Below are 6229 nucleotides of genomic sequence, written 5' to 3' on the forward strand. Positions count from 1 at the left end.
TCGCGAAACAGGGAGAGTTCACACTGTTCTCTACTGGACATTTAAGTATGTGCCCAGATACAGGTTGAGAGGACAGATGCATGTATGTACCAGAGTGAGCTCCAGAGAGACTGATGGGGACATAAGACTGGGGTAGAGCGAGAGATGTAGAAAGAGAAAGGTGCCTGTGTCGAGTCAGCAGCACAGAAAATGAAACAAAGGGGCCTCCTGGGATAACCACACACTACTTCCTCACAAAGAACACACAGAGAATGTGTGACATGATTTAGGCACAGCAGCCCGGCTAGCTCAGTCGGTAGAGCATGAGACTCTTAATCTCAGGGTCGTGGGTTCAAGCCCCACATTGGGCGTGATGCTTTTTAAAGGCTTATCCATTTTTGGGTTTAACATTAACTCTCACCTTTTTCAGATATTTCGCTGAGGCTTAAAACTACACACACACACATCCTGCAGTTTGCCTCACGATTCCCACAGGACTTCTCACAACGCAGCACTTCGCGCTGCTGGGAGCGGTCCTAGGCCGAGCCTTTCCTGTGCACTTTCCTAGCCTGAGCCGCCCGTGCTTACAGCGAGCGCGGAGTCCGCTCCGGTCCGTCCTTTCCCCCCCCCCCATCCTTTCAAAAAGAGGAGTTTAAGGTCTCATCCCCGCTGGTGTTATGATTAAAGTATGTATGAAAACTACTTCATATCGGCAGCAGAATTTGATCACAGGACTGGGGAAGATACTGCTCTTGAATGTGGCACCTTACACCGCTCGGCCATTCCGGCAGCCTGCGGAACACTGCTCTGGAGGCTGACTGCCACCTCGCGAAACAGGGAGAGTTCACACTGTTCTCTACTGGACATTTAAGTATGTGCCCAGAGACAGGTTGAGAGGACAGATGCATGTATGTACCAGAGTGAGCACCAGAGAGGCTGACGGGGACATAAGACTGGGGTAGAGCGAGAGATGGAGAAAGAGAAAGGTGCCTGTGTCGAGTCAGCAGCAGAGAAAATGAAACAAAGGGGCCTCCTGGGATAACCACACACTACTTCCTCACAAAGAAAACACAGAGGGTGTGTGAAATGACATAAGCACAGCAGCCCGGCTAGCTCAGTCGGCAGAGCATGAGACTCTTAATCTCAGGGTTGTGGGTTCGAGCTCACGTTGGGTGTGATACTTTTTAAAGGCTTCTCCATTTTCGGGTTTAACATTAACTCTCATGTTTTTCAGATATATTTCGCTGAGGCTTAAAACTACACACACACACATCCTGCATTTTGCCTCACGATTCCCACAGGACTCCACACAACGCAGCACTTCCCGCCCTGTGAGACGCCGCTGGGAGCGGTCCTAGGCCGAGCCTTTCCTGAGCCCTTTCCTGGCCTGAGCCGCCAGTGCTTACAGCGAGCTCGGTGTCCGCTCCGGTCCGTCCTGTCCCCCCCCATCCTTTCAAAAAGAGGAGTTTAAGGTCTCATCACCACTGGTGTTATGATTAAAGTAGGTATGAAAACTACTTTATGTCGGCAGCAGGATTTGATCATAGGACTGGGGAAGATACTGCTCTGGAATGTGGCACCTTACACCGCTCGGCCATTCCGGCAGCCTCCGGAGCAACGCTCTGGAAGCTGACTGCCACCTCGCGAAACAGGGAGAGTTTACACTGTTCTCTACTGGACATTTAAGTATGTGCCCAGAGACAGGTTGAGAGGACAGATGCATGTATGTACCAGAGTGAGCTCCAGAGAGACTGATGGGGACATAAGACTGGGGTAGAGCGAGAGATGGAGAAAGAGAAAGGTGCCTGTGTCGAGTCAGCAGCAGAGAATATGAAACAAAGGGGCCTCCTGGGATAACCACACACTACTTCCTCACAAAGAACACACAAAGGGTGTGTGAAAAGACATAGGTACAGCAGCCCGGCGAGCTCAGTTGGTAGAGCATGAGACTCTTAATCTCAGGGTCGTGGGTTCGAGCCCCATGTTGGCCGTGGTGCTTTTTAAAGGCTTCTCAATTTTCGGGTTTAACATTAACTCTCACCTTTTTCAGATATTTCGCTGAGGCTTAAAACTACACACACACACATCCTGCAGTTTGCCTCACGATTCCCACAGGACTCCACACAACGCAGCACTTCCCACCCTGGGAGGCGCTGCTTGGAGCGGTCCTAGGCCGAGCCTTTCCTCCGCCCTTTTCTAGCCTGAGCCGCCCGTGCTTACAGCGAGCTCGGAGTCCGCTCCGGTCCGTCCTGTCTCCCCCCCATCCTTTCAAACAGAGGAGTTTAAGGTCTTAACCCCGCCGGTGTTATGATTAAAGTAGGTATGAAAACTACTTTATGTCGGCAGCGGGAATTGATCACGGGACTGGGGAAGATACTGCTCTTGAATGTGGCGCCTTACACCGCTCGGAAATTCCGGCAGCCTCCCGAACACGGCTCTGGAGGCTGACTGCCACCTCGCGAAACAGGGAGAGTTCACACTGTTCTCTACTGGACATTCAAGTATGTGCCCAGAGACAGGTTGAGAGGACAGATGCATGTATGTACCAGAGTGAGCTCCAGAGAGACTGATGGGGACATAAGACTGGGGTAGAGCGAGAGATGGAGAAAGAGAAAGGTGCCTGTGTCGAGTCAGCAGCAGAGAAAATGAAACAAAGGGGCCTCCTGGGATAACCACACACTACTTCCTCACAAAGAACACACAGAGGGTGTGTGAAATGACATAGGCACCGTAGCCTGGCTAGTTCAGTCGGTAGAGCATGAGCCTCTTAATCTCAGGGTTGTGGGTTCGAGCCCCACGTTGGGCGTGATGCTTTTTAAAGGCTTCTCCATTTTCCGGTTTAACATTAACTCTCACCTTTTTCAGATATTTCGCTGAGGCTTAAAATGACACATACACACACACATCCTGCCGTTTGCCTCACGATTCCCACAGGACTCCACACAACGCAGCACTTCCCGCCCTGTGAGGCGCCGCTGGGAGCGGTCCTAGGCCCAGCCTTTCCTGCGCCCTTTCCTAACCTGAGCTGCCCGTACTTACAGCGAGCTCGGAGTCCGCTCCGGCCCGTCCTGTCCTTCCCATCCTTTCAAAAAGAGGAGTTTAACGTCTCATCCCCGCTGGTGTTATGATTAAAGTAGGTATGAAAACTACCTTATGTCAGCAGCGGGATTTGATCACGGGACTGGGGACAATACTGCTCTAGAATGTGGCACCTTACACCACTCGGCCATTCCGGCAGCCTCCGGAACACGGCTCTGGAGGCTGACTGCCACCTCGCAAAACAGGGAGAGTTCACACTGTTCTCTACTGGACATTTAAGTATGTGCCCAGAGACAGGTTGAGAGGACAGATGCATGTATGTACCAGAGTGAGCTCCAGAGAGACTGATGGGGACATAAGACTGGGGTAGAGCGAGAGATGGAGAAAGAGAAAGGTGCCTGTGTCGAGTCAGCAGCAGAGAAAATGAAACAAAGGGGCCTCCTGGGATAACCACACACTACTTCCTCACAAAGAACACACAGAGGATGTGTGAAATAACAGAGGCACAGTAGCCCGGCTAGCTCAGTCGTTAGAGCATGAGACTCTTAATCTCAGGGTCATGTGTTCGAGCCCCTTGTTGGGCATGATGCTTTTTAAAGGCTTATCCATTTCCGGGTTTAACATTAACTCTCACCTTTTTCAGATATTTCGCTGAGGCTTAAAACTACACACACACACATCCTGCAGTTTGCCTCACGATTCCCACAGGACTCCACACAACGCAGCACTTCCCACCCTGGGAGGCGCCGCTGTGAGCGGTCCTAGGCCGAGCCTTTCCTACACCCTTTCCTAGCCTGAGCCGCCCGTGCTTACAGCGAGCTGGCAGTCCGCTCCGGTCCGTCCTATCTCCCCCCCCATCCTTTCAAAAAGAGGAGTTTAAGGTCTCAACCCCGCTGGTGTTATGATTAAAGTAGGTATGAAAACTAATTTATGTCGGCAGCGGGAATTGATTACGGGACTGGTGAAGATACTGCTCTTGAATGTGGCGCCTTACACGGCTCGGAAATTCCGGCAGCCTCCCGAACACGGCTCTGGAGGCTGACTGCCACCTCGCGAAACAGGGAGAGTTCACACTGTTCTCTACTGGACATTCAAGTATGTGCCCAGAGACAGGTTGAGAGGACAGATGCATGTATGTACCAGAGTGAGCTCCAGAGAGACTGATGGGGACATAAGACTGGGGTAGAGCGAGAGATGGAGAAAGGTGCCTGTGTCGAGTCAGCAGCAGAGAAAATGAAACAAAGGGGCCTCTTGGGATAACCACACACTACTTCCTCACAAAGAACACACAGAGGTTGTGTGAAATTCTACAGGCACAGGAGCCCGGCTAGCTCAGTTGGTAGAGCATGAGACTCTTAATCTCAGGGTCGTGGGTTCGAGCCCCACGTTGGGCGTGATGATTTTTAAAGGCTTTTCCATTTTCGGGTTTAACATTAACTCTCACCTTTTTCAGATATTTCGCTGAGGCTTAAAACTACACACACACACATCCTGCAGTTTGCCTCACGATTCCCACAGGACTCCACACAACGCAGCACTTCCCACCCTGGGAGGCGCTGCTTGGAGCGGTCCTAGGCCGAGCCTTTCCTCCGCCCTTTTCTAGCCTGAGCCGCCCGTGCTTACAGCGAGCTCGGAGTCCGCTCCGGTCCGTCCTGTCTCCCCCCCATCCTTTCAAACAGAGGAGTTTAAGGTCTTAACCCCGCCGGTGTTATGATTAAAGTAGGTATGAAAACTACTTTATGTCGGCAGCGGGAATTGATCACGGGACTGGGGAAGATACTGCTCTTGAATGTGGCGCCTTACACCGCTCGGAAATTCCGGCAGCCTCCCGAACACGGCTCTGGAGGCTGACTGCCACCTCGCGAAACAGGGAGAGTTCACACTGTTCTCTACTGGACATTCAAGTATGTGCCCAGAGACAGGTTGAGAGGACAGATGCATGTATGTACCAGAGTGAGCTCCAGAGAGACTGATGGGGACATAAGACTGGGGTAGAGCGAGAGATGGAGAAAGAGAAAGGTGCCTGTGTCGAGTCAGCAGCAGAGAAAATGAAACAAAGGGGCCTCCTGGGATAACCACACACTACTTCCTCACAAAGAACACACAGAGGGTGTGTGAAATGACATAGGCACCGTAGCCTGGCTAGTTCAGTCGGTAGAGCATGAGCCTCTTAATCTCAGGGTTGTGGGTTCGAGCCCCACTTTGGGCGTGATGCTTTTTAAAGGCTTCTCCATTTTCCGGTTTAACATTAACTCTCACCTTTTTCAGATATTTCGCTGAGGCTTAAAACGACACATACACACACACATCCTGCCGTTTGCCTCACGATTCCCACAGGACTCCACACAACGCAGCACTTCCCGCCCTGGGAGGCGCCGCTGGGAGCGGTCCTAGGCCCAGCCTTTCCTGCGCCCTTTCCTAACCTGAGCTGCCCGTGCTTACAGCGAGCTCGGAGTCCGCTCCGGCCCGTCCTGTCCTTCCCATCCTTTCAAAAAGAGGAGTTTAACGTCTCATCCCCGCTGGTGTTATGATTAAAGTAGGTATGAAAACTACCTTATGTCAGCAGCGGGATTTGATCACGGGACTGGGGACAATACTGCTCTAGAATGTGGCACCTTACACCGCTCGGCCATTCCGGCAGCCTCCGGAACACGGCTCTGGAGGCTGACTGCCACCTCGCAAAACAGGGAGAGTTCACACTGTTCTCTACTGGACATTTAAGTATGTGCCCAGAGACAGGTTGAGAGGACAGATGCATGTATGTACCAGAGTGAGCTCCAGAGAGACTGATGGGGACATAAGACTGGGGTAGAGCGAGAGATGGAGAAAGAGAAAGGTGCCTGTGTCGAGTCAGCAGCAGAGAAAATGAAACAAAGGGGCCTCCTGGGATAACCACACACTACTTCCTCACAAAGAACACACAGAGGATGTGTGAAATGACAGAGGCACAGTAGCCCGGCTAGCTCAGTCGTTAGAGCATGAGACTCTTAATCTCAGGGTCATGTGTTCGAGCCCCTTGTTGGGCATGATGCTTTTTAAAGGCTTCTCCATTTTCGGGTTTAACATTAACTCTCACCTTTTTCAGATATATTTCGCTGAGGCTTAAAACTACACACACACATCCTGCAGTTTGCCTCACTATTCCCACAGGACTCCACACAACGCAGCACTTCCCACCCTGGGAGGCGCCGCTGGGAGCGGTCCTAGGCCG

At 51.9% G+C, this 6229-nt stretch overlaps 2 non-coding genes across 2 annotated transcripts; both read left to right on the forward strand.

The window, feature by feature from the left end:
• The first annotated feature begins 277 nt into the window (after window positions 1-277).
• TRNAK-CUU (transfer RNA lysine (anticodon CUU)) lies at window positions 278-350 on the forward strand. Its single transcript has one exon. It is a non-coding gene; the product is annotated as a tRNA-Lys (tRNA).
• A 3989-nt stretch (window positions 351-4339) lies between these two features.
• Window positions 4340-4412, forward strand: TRNAK-CUU (transfer RNA lysine (anticodon CUU)). Its single transcript has one exon. It is a non-coding gene; the product is annotated as a tRNA-Lys (tRNA).
• The last annotated feature ends 1817 nt before the right edge of the window (window positions 4413-6229 follow it).

This window comes from Pleurodeles waltl, chromosome 6, assembly GCF_031143425.1.
Source record: "Pleurodeles waltl isolate 20211129_DDA chromosome 6, aPleWal1.hap1.20221129, whole genome shotgun sequence".
Classification (NCBI taxonomy): Eukaryota; Metazoa; Chordata; class Amphibia; order Caudata; family Salamandridae; genus Pleurodeles; species Pleurodeles waltl.